General features: G+C 48.0%; 1 pseudogene; it reads left to right on the top strand.

Annotated features, from left to right (window-relative positions):
• The first annotated feature begins 3629 nt into the window (after positions 1 to 3629).
• Positions 3630 to 18051, top strand: LOC129860993 (ATP-binding cassette sub-family G member 5-like; annotated as a pseudogene).
• Positions 18052 to 18283: the final 232 nt, after the last annotated feature.

The following is an 18283-nucleotide window of genomic DNA, read 5'->3' on the forward strand; positions in this document are numbered from 1 at the left end:
GGGATGGCCTACAACATATACAGAATAGACCTCTAGACCGGGACTGGCCTTCAACAGATACAGAATAGTTCTCTAGAACAGGATTGGCCTACAACAGATACAGACTAGAGATGACCTCTAGAACAGGACTGACCTACAACAGATACAGACTAGAGATGACCTCTAGAACAGGACTGGCCTACAACTGATCCAGAATAGAGATTAACTCTAGAACAGGGATGGCCTACAACATATACAGAATAGACCTCTAGACCGGGACTGGCCTTCAACAGATACAGAATAGTTCTCTAGAACAGGATTGGCCTACAACAGATACAGACTAGAGATGACCTCTAGAACAGGACTGACCTACAACAGATACAGACTAGAGATGATCTCTAGAACAGGACTGGCCTACAACAGATGCAGACCATAGACGACCTCTAGACCAGGGCTGGCCTACAACTGATACAGAATAGACCTCTAGAACAGGACTGGCCTAAAACAGATCTGCAGACTAGAGATAACCTCTAGAACAGGACTTGCCTAAAACAGATCTGCAGACTAGAGATAACCTCTAGACCAGGGCTGGCCAACAACTGATACAGAATAGAGATGACCTCTAGACCAGGGCTGGCCTACAACTGATACAGAATAGAGATGACTTCTAGACCAGGGTTGGCTTACAACAGATACAGAATAGAGATGACTTCTAGACCAGGGCTGGCTTACAACAGATACAGAATAGAGATGACTTCTAGACCAGGGCTGGCCTACAACTGATACAGAATAGAGATAACCTCTAGACCAGGGCTGGCCTACAACAGATACAGAATAGAGATGACTTCTAGACCAGGGCTTGCCAACAACTGATACAGAATAGAGATGACTTCTACATTTACATTTACATTTAAGTCATTTAGCAGACGCTCTTATCCAGAGCGACTTACAAATTGGTGCATTCACCTTATGACCTCCAGTGGAACAGCCACTTTACAATAGTGCATCTAAATCTTTCTAAGGGGGGGGGGGGGGGGGGGGCAGAAGGATTGCTTTATCCTATCCTAGGTATTCCTTAAAGAGGTGGGGTTTCAGGTGTCTCCGGAAGGTGGTGATTGACTCCGCTGTCCTGGCGTCGTGAGGGAGTTTGTTCCACCATTGGGGTGCCAGAGCAGCGAACAGTTTTGACTGGGCTGAGTGGGAACTGTACCTCCTCAGTGGTAGGGAGGCGAGCAGGCCAGAGGTGGATGAACGCAGTGCCCTTGTTTGGGTGTAGGGCCTGATCAGAGCCTGAAGGTACTGAGGTGCCGTTCCCCTCACAGCTCCGTAGGCGAGCACCATGGTCTTGTAGCGGATGCGAGCTTCAACTGGAAGCCAGTGGAGAGAGCGGAGGAGCGGGGTGACGTGAGAGAACTTGGGAAGGTTGAACACCAGACGGGCTGCGGCGTTCTGGATGAGTTGTAGGGGTTTAATGGCACAGGCAGGGAGCCCAGCCAACAGCGAGTTGCAGTAATCCAGACGGGAGATGACAAGTGCCTGGATTAGGACCTGCGCCGCTTCCTGTGTGAGAAGGGTCGTACTCTGCGGATGTTGTAGAGCATGAACCTACAGGAACGGGCCACCGCCTTGATGTTAGTTGAGAACGACAGGGTGTTGTCCAGGATTACGCCAAGGTTCTTAGCGCTCTGGGAGGAGGACACAATGGAGTTGTCAACCGTGATGGCGAGATCATGGAACGGGCAGTCCTTCCCCAGGAGGAAGAGCAGCTCCGTCTTGCCGAGGTTCAGCTTGAGGTGGTGATCCGTCATCCACACTGATATGTCTGCCAGACATGCAGAGATGCGATTCGCCACCTGGTCATCAGAAGGGGGAAAGGAGAAGATTAATTGTGTGTCGTCTGCATAGCAATGATAGGAGAGACCATGTGAGGTTATGACAGAGCCAAGTGACTTGGTGTATAGCGAGAATAGGAGAGGGCCTAGAACAGAGCCCTGGGGGACACCAGTGGTGAGAGCGCGTGGTGAGGAGACAGATTCTCGCCACGCCACCTGGTAGGAGCGACCTGTCAGGTAGGACGCAATCCAAGCGTGGGCCGCGCCGGAGATGCCCAACTCGGAGAGGGTGGAGAGGAGGATCTGATGGTTCACAGTATCGAAGGCAGCCGATAGGTCTAGAAGGATGAGAGCAGAGGAGAGAGAGTTAGCTTTAGCAGTGCGGAGCGCCTCCGTGATACAGAGAAGAGCAGTCTCAGTTGAATGACTAGTCTTGAAACCTGACTGATTTGGATCAAGAAGGTCATTCTGAGAGAGATAGCAGGAGAGCTGGCCAAGGACGGCACGTTCAAGAGTTTTGGAGAGAAAAGAAAGAAGGGATACTGGTCAGTAGTTGTTGACATCGGAGGGATCGAGTGTAGGTTTTTTCAGAAGGGGTGCAACTCTCGCTCTCTTGAAGACGGAAGGGACATAGCCAGCGGTCAAGGATGAGTTGATGAGCGAGGTGAGGTAAGGGAGAAGGTCTCCGGAAATGGTCTGGAGAAGAGAGGAGGGGATAGGGTCAAGCGGGCAGGTTGTTGGGCGGCCGGCCGTCACAAGACGCAGGATTTCATCTGGAGAGAGAGGGGAGAAAGAGGTCAGAGCACAGGGTAGGGCAGTGTGAGCAGAACCAGCGGTGTCGTTTGACTTAGCAAACGAGGATCGGATGTCGTCGACCTTCTTTTCGAAATGGTTGACGAAGTCGTCTGCAGAGAGGGAGGAGGGGGGGGGGAATTCAGGAGGGAGGAGAAGGTGGCAAAGAGCTTCCTAGGGTTAGAGGCAGATGCTTGGAATTTAGAGTGGTAGAAAGTGGCTTTAGCAGCAGAGACAGAAGAGGAAAATGTAGAGAGGAGGGAGTGAAAGGATGCCAGGTCCGCAGGGAGGCGAGTTTTCCTCCATTTCCGCTCGGCTGCCCGGAGCCCTGTTCTGTGAGCTCGCAATGAGTCGTCGAGCCACGGAGCGGGAGGGGAGGACCGAGCCGGCCTGGAGGATAGGGGACATAGAGAGTCAAAGGATGCAGAAAGGGAGGAGAGGAGGGTTGAGGAGGCAGAATCAGGAGATAGGTTGGAGAAGGTTTGAGCAGAGGGAAGAGATGATAGGATGGAAGAGGAGAGAGTAGCGGGGGAGAGAGAGCGAAGGTTGGGACGGTGCGATACCATCCGAGTAGGGGCAGTGTGGGAAGTGTTGGATGCGAGCGAGAGGGAAAAGGATACAAGGTAGTGGTCGGAGACTTGGAGGGGAGTTTCAATGAGGTTAGTGGAAGAACAGCATCTAGTAAAGATGAGGTCAAGCGTATTGCCTGCCTTGTGAGTAGGGGGGGAAGGTGAGAGGGTGAGGTCAAAAGAGGAGAGGAGTGGAAAGAAGGAGGCAGAGAGAAATGAGTCAAAGGTAGACGTGGGGAGGTTAAAGTCACCCAGAACTGTGAGAGGTGAGCCGTCCTCAGGAAAGGAGCTTATCAAGGCATCAAGCTCATTGATGAACTCTCCGAGGGAACCTGGAGGGCGATAAATGATAAGGATGTTAAGCTTGAAAGGGCTGGTAACTGTGACAGCATGGAATTCAAAGGAGGCGATAGACAGATGGGTCAGGGGAGAAAGAGAGAATGACCACTTGGGAGAGATGAGGATCCCGGTGCCACCGCCCCGCTGCCCAGAAGCTCTCGGGGTGTGCGAGAACACGTGGGCAGACGAAGAGAGAGCAGTAGGAGTAGCAGTGTTATCTGTGGTGAGCCATGTTTCCGTCAGTGCCAAGAAGTCGAGGGACTGGAGGGAAGCATAGGCTGAGATGAACTCTGCCTTGTTGGCCGCAGATCGGCAGTTCCAGAGGCTACCGGAGACCTGGAACTCCACGTGGGTCGTGCGGGCTGGGACCACCAGGTTAGGGTGGCCGCGGCCACGCGGTGTGAAGCGTTTGTATGGTCTGTGCAGAGAGGAGAGAACAGGGATAGACAGACACAAAGTTGACAGGCTACAGAGGAGGCTACGCTAATGCAAAGGAGATTGGAATGACAAGTGGACTACACGTCTCGAATGTTCAGAAAGTTAAGCTTACGTTGGAAAAATCTTATTGACTAAAATGATTAAAATGATACAGTACTGCAGAAGTAGGCTGGCTAGCAGTGGCTGCGTTGTTGACTTTGTTTGAAGTGTAGCTGGCCAGGTAGCCTCGATAGCTGGCTAGGTAACCTCGGTAACTGGCCAGATAATAGTCTAACTACACAATTGTCTTAGATACAAGGACAGCAAAGACAACTATGTAGCTAGCTAACACTAGCCAGCTAACACTACACTAATCAAATCGTTCCGTTGTAATGTAATAGTTTCTACAGTGCTGCTATTCGGTAGAAGTTGGCTAGCTAGCAGTGTTAGCAGTGTTAGCGGTGTTGACCAGCAGTATTGACTAGGTAGGGGAACGGCAGCGCGGCGGACGAAAATAGCTGGCTAGCTAACCGAAAATTACTCTAGACTCCACAGTTATCTTAGATACAAGGACAGCAGAGACAACTGTGTAACTAGCTAACACTACACTAATCAAGTCGTTCCGTTGTTCCGTTGAATGTAGTAGATTCTACAGTGCTGCTATTCGGTAGCTAGCTAGCTAGCTAGCAATGTTGATTACGTTACGTTACGTTAAAAGGACGAAAATAGCTGGCTAGCTAACCTAAAAAATCGCTCTAAACTACACAATTATCTTTGATACAAAGACGGCTATGTAGCTAGCTAAGATCAAACAAATCAAACCGTTGTACTGTAATGAAATGAAGTGAAAGTGTGATACTACCTGTGGAGCGAAGCGGAATGCGACCGGGTTGTTGAATGCCAGGGCTGGCCTACAACTGATACAGAATAGAGCTGACCTCTTGACCAGGGCTACCCTAAAACTGATACAGAATAGAGATGACTTCTAGACCAGGGCTGGCCTACAACTGATACAGAATAGACCTCTAGAACAGGACTGGCCTAAAACAGATCTGCAGACTAGAGATAACCTCTAGACCAGGGCTGGCCTACTACTGATACAGAATAGAGATGACCTCTAGACCAGGTCTGGCCTACAACTGATACAGAATAGAGATAACCTCTAGACAAGGGCTGGCCTACAACTGATACAGAATAGAGATGACTTCTAGACCAGGGCTGGCCTTCAAATGATACAGAATAGAGATGACCTCTTGACCAGGGCTGGCCTAAAACTGATACAGAATAGAGATGACTTCTAGACCAGGGCTGGCCTACAACTGATACAGAATAGAACTCTAGAACAGGACTGGCCTAAAACAGATCTGCAGACTAGAGATAACCTCTAGACCAGGGCTGGCCTACTACTGATACAGAATAGAGATGACCTCTAGACCAGGGCTGGCCTACAACTGATACAGGATAGAGATGACCTCTAGACCAGGGCTGGCCTACAACTGATACAGAATAGAGATTACCTCTAGACCAGGGCTGGCTTACAACAGATACAGAATAGAGATGACTTCTAGACCAGGGCTGGCCTACAACTGATACAGAATAGAGATGACTTCTAGACCAGGGCTGGCCTACAACTGATACAGAATAGAGATGACTTCTAGACCAGGGATGGCCTACAACTGATACAGAATAGAGATGACCTCTTGACCAGGGCTGGCCTACAACATAACAGAATAGAGATGACTTCTAGACCAGGGCTGGCCTACAACTGATACAGAATAGAGATGCCCTCTAGACCAGGGCTGGCCTACAACTGATACAGAATAGAGATGACCTCTAGACCAGGGCTGGCGTACAACAGATACAGAATAGAGATGACCTCTAGACCAGGGCTGGCCCACAACTGATACAGAATAGAGATAACCTCTAGACCAGGGCTGGCTTACAACTGATACAGAATAGAGATGACTTCTAGACCAGTGCTGGCCTACAACTGATACAGAATAGAGATGCCTTCTAGACCAGGGCTGGCCTACAACTGATACAGAATAGAGATGACCTCTTGACCAGGGCTGGCCTACAACTGATACAGTATAGAGATGACTTCTAGACCAGGGCTGGCTTACAAATGATACAGAATAGAGATGACTTCTAGACCAGTGCTGGCCTACAACTGATACAGAATAGAGATGCCTTCTAGACCAGGGCTGGCCTACAACTGATACAGAATAGAGATGACTTCTAAACCAGGGCTGGCTTACAACTGATACAGAAGTGAGATGACCTCTAGACCAGGGCTGGCTTACAACAGATACAGAATACAACTCTAGAACAGGACTGGCCTAAAACAGATCTGCAGACTAGAGATAACCTCTAGACCAGGGCTGGCCTACTACTGATACAGAATAGAGATGACCTCTAGACCAGGGCTGGCCTACAACTGATACAGGATAGAGATGACCTCTAGACCAGGGCTGGCCTACAACTGATACAGAATAGAGATTACCTCTAGACCAGGGCTGGCTTACAACAGATACAGAATAGAGATGACTTCTAGACCAGGGCTGGCCTACAACTGATACAGAATAGAGATGACTTCTAGACCAGGGCTGGCCTACAACTGATACAGAATAGAGATGACTTCTAGACCAGGGATGGCCTACAACTGATACAGAATAGAGATGACCTCTTGACCAGGGCTGGCCTACAACATAACAGAATAGAGATGACTTCTAGACCAGGGCTGGCCTACAACTGATACAGAATAGAGATGCCCTCTAGACCAGGGCTGGCCTACAACTGATACAGAATAGAGATGACCTCTAGACCAGGGCTGGCGTACAACAGATACAGAATAGAGATGACCTCTAGACCAGGGCTGGCCCACAACTGATACAGAATAGAGATAACCTCTAGACCAGGGCTGGCTTACAACTGATACAGAATAGAGATGACTTCTAGACCAGTGCTGGCCTACAACTGATACAGAATAGAGATGCCTTCTAGACCAGGGCTGGCCTACAACTGATACAGAATAGAGATGACCTCTTGACCAGGGCTGGCCTACAACTGATACAGTATAGAGATGACTTCTAGACCAGGGCTGGCTTACAAATGATACAGAATAGAGATGACTTCTAGACCAGTGCTGGCCTACAACTGATACAGAATAGAGATGCCTTCTAGACCAGGGCTGGCCTACAACTGATACAGAATAGAGATGACTTCTAAACCAGGGCTGGCTTACAACTGATACAGAAGTGAGATGACCTCTAGACCAGGGCTGGCTTACAACAGATACAGAATACAACTCTAGAACAGGACTGGCCTAAAACAGATCTGCAGACTAGAGATAACCTCTAGACCAGGGCTGGCCTACTACTGATACAGAATAGAGATGACCTCTAGACCAGGGCTGGCCTACAACTGATACAGGATAGAGATGACCTCTAGACCAGGGCTGGCCTACAACTGATACAGAATAGAGATTACCTCTAGACCAGGGCTGGCTTACAACAGATACAGAATAGAGATGACTTCTAGACCAGGGCTGGCCTACAACTGATACAGAATAGAGATGACTTCTAGACCAGGGCTGGCCTACAACTGATACAGAATAGAGATGACTTCTAGACCAGGGATGGCCTACAACTGATACAGAATAGAGATGACCTCTTGACCAGGGCTGGCCTACAACATAACAGAATAGAGATGACTTCTAGACCAGGGCTGGCCTACAACTGATACAGAATAGAGATGCCCTCTAGACCAGGGCTGGCCTACAACTGATACAGAATAGAGATGACCTCTAGACCAGGGCTGGCGTACAACAGATACAGAATAGAGATGACCTCTAGACCAGGGCTGGCCCACAACTGATACAGAATAGAGATAACCTCTAGACCAGGGCTGGCTTACAACTGATACAGAATAGAGATGACTTCTAGACCAGTGCTGGCCTACAACTGATACAGAATAGAGATGCCTTCTAGACCAGGGCTGGCCTACAACTGATACAGAATAGAGATGACCTCTTGACCAGGGCTGGCCTACAACTGATACAGTATAGAGATGACTTCTAGACCAGGGCTGGCTTACAAATGATACAGAATAGAGATGACTTCTAGACCAGTGCTGGCCTACAACTGATACAGAATAGAGATGCCTTCTAGACCAGGGCTGGCCTACAACTGATACAGAATAGAGATGACTTCTAAACCAGGGCTGGCTTACAACTGATACAGAAGTGAGATGACCTCTAGACCAGGGCTGGCTTACAACAGATACAGAATAGAGATGATTTCTAGACCAGGGCTGGCCTACAACTGATACAGAATAGACCTCTAGACCAGGGCTGGCCTAAAACTGATAGAGAATAGAGATGACTTCTAGACCAGGGCTGGCTTACAACAGACACAGAATAGAGATGACCTCTAGACCGGGGCTGGCCTACAACTGATACAGAACAGAGATATTCTCTAGACCGGGGCTGGCCTACAACTGATACAGAATAGAGATAACCTCTAGACAAGGGCTGGCTTACAACAGATACAGAATAGAGATGACTTCTAGACCAGGGCTGGCCTACAACTGATACAGAATAGAGATATTCTCTAGACCAGGGCTGGCTTACAACAGATACAGACTAGAGATGACTTCTAGACCAGGGCTGGCTTACAACAGATACAGAATAGAGATGACTTCTAGACCGGGGCTGGCCTACAACAGATACAGACTAGAGATGACTTCCAGACCAGGGCTGGCCTACAACTGATACAGAATAGAGATGACCTCTAGACCGGGGCTGGCCTACAACTGATACAGAATAGAGGTAACCTCTAGACCAGTGCTGGCTTACAACTGATTCAGAATAGAGATGACCTCTAGACCAGGGCTGGCTTACAACAGATACAGAATAGAGATGACCTCTAGACCAGGGCTGGCTTACAACTGATACAGAATAGAGATAACCTCTAGACCAGGGCTGGCTTACAACTGATACAGAATAGAGATGACTTCTAGACCAGTGCTGGCCTACAACTGATACAGAATAGAGATGACTTCTAGACCAGGGCTGGCCTACAACTGATACAGAATAGAGATGACCTCTTGACCAGGGCTGGCCTACAACTGATACAGAATAGAGATGACTTCTAGACCCGGGCTGGCCTACAACTGATACAGAATAGAGATAACCTCTAGACCAGGGCTGGCTTACAACAGATACAGAATAGAGATGACCTCTAGACCAGGGCTGGCATTCAACAGATACAGAATAGAGATGACCCCTAGACCAGGGCTGGCCTACAACTGATACAGAATAGAGATGACCTCTAGACCAGGGCTGGCATACAACAGATACAGAATAGAGATGACCTCTAGACCAGGGCTGGCCTACAACTGATACAGAATAGAGATAATCTCTAGACCAGGGCTGGCATACAACTGATACAGAATAGAGATAACCTCTAGACCAGGGCTGGCCTACAACAGATACAGAATAGAGATGACCTCTAGACCAGGGCTGGCATACAACAGATACAGAATAGAGATAACCTCTAGACCAGGGCTGGCATACAACAGATACAGAATAGAGATGACCTCTAGACCAGGGCTGGCATACAACAGATACAGAATAGAGATAACCTCTAGACCAGGGCTGGCATACAACAGATACAGAATAGAGATAACCTCTAGACCAGGGCTGGCATACAACAGATACAGAATAGAGATGACCTCTAGACCAGGGCTGGCATACAACAGACACACATAAAAGAAGATACACTAAATGTTTTCAATTGATTTTGGTGTCAACTGTGATAAGTTGTTGACACCTGACCTCTTGGCCTGCAGGTCATGGTGGAGCTGAGTCTAGGTCACGTGACCCACAGTGTGATCGGAGGATGCATCTTGCAGGGATCTCTATGGATGAGAGGAGGAGGGTGTCCATTGCCATGCAGTTGCTTCAGTACCCTAGTGAGGACAAAGAATCTCTCTGGTCATTGTCTGTGCAAAATTTCAGGAGGCATGCATGTAAAGTTTCCTTTAACAAACACATAGCTAGCTATACCATACATGACCAAAATATGTTGTTTTACAAAACAAAGAATACTCATTTTCAACATCATGGATTATACTGTTCATTGTTAGGATAAGAGTATTTCACCTTGAGCGGAGGAAAACGTTGATCATCAAAATTCCCCACAAAGTTCAACCACTAACAATGAGACGTGTGTCCAAAAATAACTGGAAACAGAGAGGAATGAACAGAGGGAGGAAGAGAGAGGGAGAGATGGAGGACGGGGGGCTAATGAAAGGCAAGGTTATCATACACTCAGGATTAAGCTGAGTGAATCCTGTGGGGGGTCCCAGGGGGAGTTTATCAGGGCCTGTGAACCCCCAGGGGGATGAGGGGGTTTTAGGCTTCATTCGGATTAGACGAACCTCTCTCCACCCAAACACTGGGCCACATTAATGAAGGGTTCCCGTCCGCTGCCTCGCCAATCAACCAGGAAATTAATAAATCATCACACAATTAATATATCTGTTAATTTCACTCATCCTTTACAAAGAGGCAATCTTTTAAATGTGTTAATTGGAGAAATTAACGGAAAAGAACACACTTATCTTAAAGAGTTGTCCGTTAGAGAGGGACTTTGCCAAAGTTCAACTTTGTTTGTAACATTTATACAAATTCATTTGGATTTTTATGTGTTTCTTTCTACGTTAGATATTCCCTGATGTGTGACTTTGCGACATGTGATGTCGTTACAGAGGTCATCCTTCTGGACGAGCCAACCACGAGCCTCGACAGCATGACGGCCAATCAGATTGTTGTTTTACTGGCTGAGCTGGCCAGAAGAGACCACATCTTCATAATGACCATTCACCAGTCATGCTCTGAAATGTTCAGGGTGAGGGAACGAGAAGGAAGCTGCTTAGTGTTATGTCCGTATGTTCAGTGGTTATGTCAATCTTCAGACTGTTTTCATCTATGAGAATAGTCTGTTAAGGCATTATATTCTGTTTCTTGTTTAGTTATGTTAATGGTGAGGACTAACTCCAGCCCTGTGTGTTCCTCATCTCTCAGTAGAATAGCCATAATTTTTTATTTTTTATTTCACCTTTATTTAACCAGGTAGGCTAGTTGAGAACAAGTTCTCGTTTGCAACTGCGACCTGGCCAAGATAAAGCATAGCAGTGTGAACAGACAACAACACAGAGTTACACATGGAGTAAACAATAAACAAGTCAATAACATGGTAGAAAAAAAGAGAATCTATATACAATGTGTGCAAAAGGCATGAGGAGGTAGGCAATAAATCGAATAATTACAATTTAGCAGATTAACACTGGAGTGATAAATCATCAGATGATCATGTGGAAGTAGAGATACTGGTGTGCAAAAGAGCAGAAAAGTAAATAAATAAAAGCAGTATGGGGGGTGAGGTAGGCAAATTGGGTGGGCTATATACCGATGGACTATGTACAGCTGCAGCGATCGGTTAGCTGCTCGGATAGCAGATGTTTAAAGTTGTTGAGGGAGATAAAAGTCTCCAACTTCAGAGATTTTTGCAATTCGTTCCAGTCGCAGGCAGCAGAGAACTGGAAGGAAAGGCGTCCAAATGAGGTTTTGGCTTTAGGGATGATCAGTGAGATACACCTGCTGGAGCGCGTGCTACGGGTGGGTGTAGCCATCGTGACCAGTGAACTGAGATAAGGCGGCACTTTACCTAGCATAGCCTTGTAGATGACCTGGAGCCAGTGGGTCTGACGACGAACATGTAGCGAGGGCCAGCCGACTAGGGCATACAGGTCACAGTGGTGGGTCGTATAAGGTGCTTTAGTAACAAAACGGATGGCACTGTGATAAACTGCATCCACTTTGCTGAGTAGAGTATTGGAAGCTATTTTGTAGATGACATCGCCAAAGTCGAGGATCGGTAGGATAGTCAGTTTTACTAGGGTAAGTTTGGCGGCGTGAGTGAAGGAGGCTTTGTTGCGGAATAGAAAGCCGACTCTAGATTTGATTTTGGATTGGAGATGTTTGATATGAGTCTGGAAGGAGAGTTTGCAGTCTAGCCAGACACCTAGGTACTTATAGATGTCCACATATTCTAGGTCGGAACCGTCCAAGGTGGTGATGCTAGTCGGGCGTGCGGGTGCAGGCAGCGAACGGTTGAAAAGCATGCATTTGGTTTTACTAGCGTTTAAGAGCAGTTGGAGGCCACGGAAGGAGTGTTGTATGGCATTGAAGCTCGTTTGGAGGTTAGATAGCACAGTGTCCAAGGAAGGGCCAGAAGTATACAGAATGGTGTCGTCTGCATAGAGGTGGATCAGGGAATCGCCCGCAGCAAGAGCAACATCATTGATATATACAGAGAAAAGAGTCGGCCCGAGAATTGAACCCTGTGGTACCCCCATAGAGACTGCCAGAGGACCGGACAACATGCCCTCCGATTTGACACACTGAACTCTGTCTTCAAAGTAGTTGGTGAACCAGGCAAGGTAGTCATTAGAAAAACCGAGGCTGCTGAGTCTGCCGATAAGAATATGGTGATTGACAGAGTCGAAAGCCTTGGCCAGGTCGATGAAGACGGCTGCACAGTACTGTCTTTTATCGATGGCGGTTATGATATCGTTTAGTACCTTGAGCGTGGCTGAGGTGCACCCGTGACCGGCTCGGAAACCGGATTGCACAGAGGAGAAGGTACGGTGGGATTCGAGATGGTCAGTGATCTGTTTGTTGACTTGGCTTTCGAAGACCTTAGATAGGCAGGGCAGGATGGATATAGGTCTGTAACAGTTTGGGTCCAGGGTGTCTCCCCCTTTGAAGAGGGGGATGACCGCGGCAGCTTTCCAATCCTTGGGGATCTCAGATGATACGAAGGAGAGGTTGAACAGGCTGGTAATAGGGGGTGCGACAATGGCGGCGGACAGTTTCAGAAATAGGGGTCCAGATTGTCAAGCCCAGCTGATTTGTATGGGTCCAGGTTTTCCAGCTCTTTCAGAACATCTGCTGTCTGGATTTGGGAAAGGAGATGCTGGGGAGGCTTGGGCCAAGGTTGGAGTCGCCAGGAGGAAGGCATGGCCAGCCGTTGAGAAATGCTTGTTGAAGTTTTCGATTATCACGGATTTATCGGTGGTGACCGTGTTACCTAGCCTCAGTGCAGTGGGCAGCTGGGAGGAGGTGCTCTTGTTCTCCATGGACTTTACAGTATCCCAGAACTTTTTGGAGTTAGAGCTACAGGATGCAAATTTCTGCTTGAAAAAGCTGGCCTTTGCTTTCCTGACTGACTGCGTGTATTGGTTCCTGACTTCCCTGAACAGTTGCATATCGCGGGGGCTCTTCGATGCTGTTGCAGTTCGCCACAGGATGTTTTTGTGCTGGTCGAGGGCAGTCAGGTCTGGAGTGAACCAAGGGCTATATCTGTTCTTAGTTCTGCATTTTTCGAACGGAGCATGCTTGTCTAATATGGTGAGAAAGTAACTTTTAAAGAATGACCAGGCATCCTCAACTGACGGGATGAGGTCAATATCCTTCCAGGGTACCCGGGCCAGGTCGATAAGAAAGGCCTGCTTGCAGAAGTGTTTTAGGGAGCGTTTGACAGTGATGAGGGGTGGTCGTTTGACCGTGGACTCGTAGCGGATACAGGCAATGAGGCAGTGATCGCTGAGATCTTGATTGAAGACAGCAAAGGTGTATTTGGAGGGCAAGTTGGTCAGAATAATGTCTATTAGGGTGCCCATGTTTACGGATTTAGGGTTGTACCTGGTGGGTTCCTTGATGATTTGTGTGAGATTGAGGGCATCTAGCTTAGATTGTAGGACTGCCGGGGTGTTAAGCATATCCCAGTTTAGGTCACCTAACAGAACAAACTCTGAAGCTAGATGGGGAGCGATCAATTCACAGATGGTGTCCAGGGCACAGCTGGGAGCTGAGGGGGGTTGGTAGCAGGCGGCAACAGTGAAAGAGTTATTTCTGGAGAGATACATTTTTAAAATTAGAAGTTCGAACTGTTTGGGCATAGACCTGGAAAGTATGACAGAACTTTGCAGGCTATCTCTGCAGTAGATTGCAACTCCTCCCCCTTTGGCAGTTCTATCTTGACGGAAAGTGTTATAGTTGGGTATGGAAATCTCAGAATTTTTGGTGGCCTTCCTAAGCCAGGATTCAGACACGGCAAGGACATCAGGGTTGGCAGAGTGTGCTAAAGCGGTGAGTAAGACAAACTTAGGGAGGAGGCTTCTGATGTTGACATGCATGAGGCCAAGGCTTTTTTGATCACAGAAGTCAACAAATGAGGGTGCCTGGGGACATGCAGGGCCTGGGTTTGGAGAAGGTGTGTTCTGTGGCCGGCATGGGGAGACGGTGAACTTTTTCAATATCTTTGGCTACAAGTGTCCAGAATAGTAGAACCCCTTTGATATCTATGGTACAGTAATATATTAACTTTACACAATGTATTCATGTACCGCCCCTATCTCTCTATTGACCCTCCCTCCTGGTCTGTCCTATGGATTGACCGACAGTGGATCTGACTTCGGTGGACTGGCGCTGCAGTGAGAAGTGGATCTGACGTCAGCGGAAACGCACTGCAGTGAGAGAGGCCACCACCTACAGTGGATCTGACATCAGTGGAAACGCGCTGCAGTGAGAGAGGCCACCACCTACAGTGGATCTGACATCAGTGGACACGCGCTGCAGTGAGAAAGACCGCCACCTACAGTGGATCTGACGTCAGTGGAAACGCGCTGCAGTGAGAAAGGCCACCACCTACAGTGGATCTGACATCAGTGGACACGCGCTGCAGTGAGAGAGGCCACCACCTACAGTGGAGCTGACGTCAGTGGAAACGCGCTGCGGTGAGAAAGGCCACCACCTACAGTGGATCTGACGTCAGTGGAAACGCACTGCGGTGAGAAAGGCCACCACCTACAGTGGATCTGACATCAGTGGAAACGCACTGCAGTGAGAAAGGCCACCACCTACAGTGGATCTGACGTCAGTGGAAACGCGCTGCAGTGAGAGAGGCCACCACCTACAGTGGATCTGACGTCAGTGGAAACGCACTGCAGTGAGAAAGGCCACCACCTACAGTGGATCTGACGTCAGTGGACACGCGCTGCAGTGAGAAAGGCCACCACCTACAGTGGATCTGACGTCAGCGGAAACGCACTGCAGTGAGAAAGGCCGCCACCTACAGTGGATCTGACGTCAGTGGAAACGCTCTGCAGTGAGAAAGGCCACCACCTACAGTGGATCTGACGTCAGTGGAAACGCACTGCAGTGAGAAAGGCCACCACCTACAGTGGATCTGACGTCAGTGGAAACGCTCTGCAGTGAGAGGCCACCACCTACAGCTACATGCACAAGATCACCTCGTCTTATCAGGACTCAAAGATCTAAAGGAGCATGCTGGGACAGAGGACCGACAAACTCAAGAGCAAATAGTCGCCCAGCAGCCTGGCCAAACTTGCTGTGCTTCTCAGGTCAGAGGTCAAACTACTCTGTCACACTTGGCTTGCTAACCCACCTCAATCTATGGTATCTGCTGTACTGCTATTGATTATGAAGGGAAATAAATATGGTTAATTTCTGAGGGTATGGTAGCCTATGATGTGCGTGATGGCACCTCCTGATTTACTGTTTGGCTCAGTCCTCCTGTCTAACCTCTCGCTTTCTCTTTCTGTAGGAGGACTGTGAGGAACCTGTCTCAAGACTGGATGTGTCCTGATGCGTCTGTCCCAGAACCTCATCTATGGCCTGCTTGTGGCCTTCTTTGTCACGAAGCTAGATTAATACTTTTCCAAGGGAGCGGTACAGGACCGGATTGGAGTCATCTACCAAGCCATGGAGGCGTGGCCTTCACTGGCATGCTGAACGCTGTAGCTCTGTGTGACTTATCTTGTTGTTTCTGCTGGATCTTCCCTGTACCAGTGCACTACATTTGGTCTGAACAGGCACCCTATTCCCTGTACCAGTGCACTACATTTGGTCTGAACAGGCACCCTATTCCCTGATACCAGTGCACTACATTTGGTCTGAACAGGCACCCTATTCCCTGTAACAGTGCACTACATTTGGTCTGAAAAGGCACCCTATTCCCTGTAACAGTGCACTACATTATGTCTGAACGGGCACCCTATTCCCTGTACCAGTGCACCAGGCTTTGCAGTTGTAGATCCTCACTCAGTAAGTGAGATCAGGCTGATTTATGCTAATGTACATCTGTGGAGAAACAATTTATAAAATAGTGAGTTACAATAACAACAAAATGGTCCAACGTTGTCATAACCTGTGGTTATCTCTAGTAGAACTTTAAGGAGTGATGTCCTGGTCACGTGGACCTTACTGTATTTGGTTAGAGGACCCTGTTCAGGGACTTTCCTCTGGATCTCTTAGAACAGTGAACCCGTCTCTTTTACCCCCTATCTCTCTCCGTCCCCTATCTCACAGAGTAGGGATAAGGGATAGGGAAGGAGATAAGGGACACCATGAGTCAATAAGCACCCAAACCCCTGTAGATAGCAGCAATGGGTTTATAATGGTTATCGGTCTTGAACAAATCTATGCTCTGAAATTACATTATACAAGAGAAAGTGTAATCCAATCAGTGTAAAAGTATGATGGTAAAAACAATTAAAGGTAACCTTGTAATACTGACATGGATGCAATAGCAGGTGTGTTCATATCATAATCACTACTGGCCTAATGATGCTGTCCTCTAGTTCCTGCTCTGAGGGCCATGGCTGACCAGGAGAGTAAGGATGGTCTGTACCAGAAGTGGCAGATGTTCTTGGCCTACATCTTCCACATCCTCCCCTTCAGCATTGTCAGCGTGCTCATCTTCCTCTCCTTGTAGCTCTCTGTGTGTGAATGTGTCAGAGGCGGCTGGTGGGGGGAGCTGTAGGAGAACGGGCTCGCTGGAATGGAATAAATAGAACAACGGTGTGGTTTCCATTTAGACTCCTATAACTCCTCCCACCGGCCTCTGAGGTGTCTGTATGTCCATGTTCACCATGCAGATTTACATTCATAGTCCCCCACATGCGACTGTGTGTCCATGCATATGCGTCTCCCTCTCTCCCAGGCCGCTGGAGGTGAGCTCAGATATGTGGAGGTTCCTGGTGCCCCATGTGGCAGCGGAGCTGCTGACCCTGGTGCTGTGGGAGTGGTGCAGGACCCCAACATGGCCAACACATGAGAGGCCCTTCTCAATCTGACTTGTGTTAAGGTGGGCTCCGGATTCCTCAGGTCAGACCACTACTAGGAAACATGGACTTGTGTTTTCAGTGTCTTAATTGTCAAGCTATTGCACATACCCATTAACAATAATGTATCTGATGCTGATAGGAAATTATTGGTACTGGTGACATTTTATTTGGGCTCCCATCACCAAATATGTAAACTACAGACCATAAATGAACTGATGGTCCTGTCCTGTTCCTCTCCCTCTATAGGAGTAACCAGCAGATGCATGTGCTGCTCCAGTGGCTCAGCTACCAAACCTTTCAGAAGTACGGCTGTAAGCTGCTCATGGCCTCAACTTCACCTGCAGTAACACTCATTCCAAACCTCTTTCTCTAATTAAAGAAGCCAGTGAAACCAGTGCCCAAATGAATCAGGATTCTGTGATGCGTGTACTGTAACAATATGGAACATTCCTATCAGGTTTCCCTAAAGAGCCAATGTCGAGATCTTGCATTGTACTGTATCGCCTAATCCAGTGTTTCCCAACCCTGGTCCTCGAGTACCCCCAACAGTTCACAGTTTCATTGTAGCCCTTGACAAACACACCTCATTGAGGGCTTGTTGATTAGTAGACAAGTTGAATCAGGTGTGCTTGTCCAGGAGATTACATCATAGACCAGGATTACCCAGGAGCCCTGGACTGCTACACCCTGGACTTCCTCCTGCTCTACTCCTTCCTGCCTGCCCTGGTGCTGCTGGGAGTCATCATCTGCCAGATCAGAGGGCACCCTGTCCAACACTGAAACAGAGGACGCCTCGTCCAAAACTGAAACAGAGAACGCCTTGTCCAACACTGAAACAGAGACTGCCTAAGAGACTTTTTCTACTCTTTTTACGTTACAGCCTTATTCTAAAATGTATATATATATTTAAAAAAATCCTCATTAATCTACACACAATACCCCATAATGATGAGGCAAAAACAGGTTTTTAGACATTTTTGTTCATATATAAAAAACAAACAACTGAAATATCACATGTACAGAAGTATTCAGACACTTTACTCATTACTTTGTTGAAGCACCTTTGGCAGCGATTACAGCATTGAGTCTTGGGTATGATGCTACAAGCTTGGCACACCTGTATTTGGGGAGTTTCTCCCA

Source organism: Salvelinus fontinalis, chromosome 1 (assembly GCF_029448725.1).
Source record: "Salvelinus fontinalis isolate EN_2023a chromosome 1, ASM2944872v1, whole genome shotgun sequence".
Taxonomy (NCBI): domain Eukaryota; kingdom Metazoa; phylum Chordata; class Actinopteri; order Salmoniformes; family Salmonidae; genus Salvelinus; species Salvelinus fontinalis.